The sequence below is a fragment of the Lagenorhynchus albirostris genome, chromosome 3 (assembly GCF_949774975.1).
Source record: "Lagenorhynchus albirostris chromosome 3, mLagAlb1.1, whole genome shotgun sequence".
NCBI lineage: Eukaryota > Metazoa > Chordata > Mammalia > Artiodactyla > Delphinidae > Lagenorhynchus > Lagenorhynchus albirostris.
This window is the reverse complement of record NC_083097.1, coordinates 85,405,357-85,407,278: the sequence shown is the minus strand read 5'-3', so window position 1 is coordinate 85,407,278 and position 1,922 is coordinate 85,405,357. Positions and strand designations below refer to the sequence as shown.

The 1,922-nt window shown below is 38.6% G+C and overlaps 1 pseudogene; it reads right to left on the bottom strand.

Annotated features, from left to right (window-relative positions):
• Nucleotides 1-655: 655 nt before the first annotated feature.
• On the bottom strand, nucleotides 656-1,556 carry LOC132518351 (ferritin heavy chain-like; annotated as a pseudogene).
• Between the last annotated feature and the right edge of the window lie 366 nt (nucleotides 1,557-1,922).

Sequence of the window (1,922 nt, the reverse complement as noted above, 5' to 3'; positions counted from 1 at the left end):
CCCAACTTTCTTTTGGTTTCTGTTTGTATGGAATACCCTTTTCTATCCCTTCACTGTCAGTCTATGTTTGTCCTTATATCTGAAGTGAATTTCTTGTAGGCAGCAAACAGATGAGTCTAGTCTTTTGATTGGAGAATTTAGTCCATTTACATTGAAGTTTATTGATAGGTATGTTACTATTGTCATTTTGTTGTTTTGTGTTGTTTTATAATTCCTCTGTTTCTTTTTTCTCTTTCTTTGTGATTTGATTATTTTCTTAATTGATATTCATAGACTCCATCTTTTGTGTGTCCTCTCTAGATTTTTGCTTTGTGGTTAACAAGAGCCTTTCATAAAATAACTTACTTTATAGCAATCTATTTTAAGTTGCTAACAACTTAAGTTTGAACGTATTCTAAAACCCAGCATTTTTAGAATTGCCATATCTTTAAAACCAGCTTGTCAGAATCTTTCTTATAAACAACATGTTATTTTGATTATAATGAGACAACTCTATACAGAATTAATATCTTTATATTATTGAGTTTTTCAATCCATTAACATTCCCTATCTCTCCATTTATCTAGTTCTCTTTTTTTTGGGGGGGGGTACCAAATTACTTTATTTGAAGGAATGGTACTAAGGAAAGGACTTGTAGATGTTTTGGTACAACTTACAGAAAAGGTAAAGTTAACCCAAACATGCATGCACTGCCTTGGTGACAAGGGAGGTCACCCCTGTGGCTACGGGAAGCCAGCCTAAGGCTTAGCTCTCATTATCACTATTTCCCAGGGTGTGCTTATCAAAGAGATACTGTGCCATGCCAGATTCGGGGGCCCCCATCGTGCGCAAGTTGGTTACATGGTCACCCAATTCTTTAATGGATTTCACCTGCTCATTCAGATAATGAGTCTCAATGAAGTCACACAAATGGGGGTCATTTTTCTCAGTGGCCAGTTTGTGCAGTTCCAGTAGTGACTGATTCACACTTTTTTCCAAGTGTAGCACACATTCCATTGCATTCAGCCCATTCTTCCAGTCATCACAGTCTGGTTTCTTGATATCCTGAAGGAAGATTCAGCCACCCCGTTGATTCTGCAGCTTCATCAGTTTCTCAGCATGTTCCCTCTCCTCACAAGATTGGTGAAGAAAGTATTTGGCAAAGTTCTTCAAAGCCACATCATCGCGGTCAAAATAGTACGAAATGGACAGGTAGACGTAGGAGGTGTAGAGCTCCAGGTTGATCTGGCGGTTGATGGTGTTCTCTGAGTCCTGGTGGTAGTTCTGGCACACCTGCGAGGGGGACACGGTCGTCACGGCGGGCGGCTGAGGTGAAGTGGTGGCAGTGGCTGCGTGGCGCTGTAACGGCGGCAGGGACCTTGGGGCGGTCAGAGGGCACTGTGAGGTGGTGGCGAGGGCTGGCTCTGAGAGTCTGGCCAGAGCGGGGGACGAGCGCCGGGTTCCGTCCAAGCACTGTTGAAGCAGGAAACCATGGCTACTCTCCACGAGGACTGTCTAGTTCTCTTTTTAATATTTCTTAACTTAGAATAACTACAAAACATTGTTCTGTACATCATGTTTTCTTAGCTTGATATTTTATTTTTGTATGCTATTAAATGGTATCGTTTTATACCCAAAATTTTTGTAGTTATATAGAAGTATAAATATATCTAGATAGCTAACAAGATAAGTATATAGATAGGCATACATATAAATACTTGTATACACCAAGCTTTTTTATTTACAAAATTGTCATTTATAAACAGCAAATTATTATTTTTTTCTTGCCTTGTTTTACTGACAATATATCCAACACAATCTTGTGTGTTTTATTGAGTATAACTTTTTTATTCTGGATTTCAGAAAGATTTCAGTACTTTATTCTTTACTGAATCTATTTTTGCTCTTGTTTTTTAAGTGAACATTCTTTATGAGATTAAGAT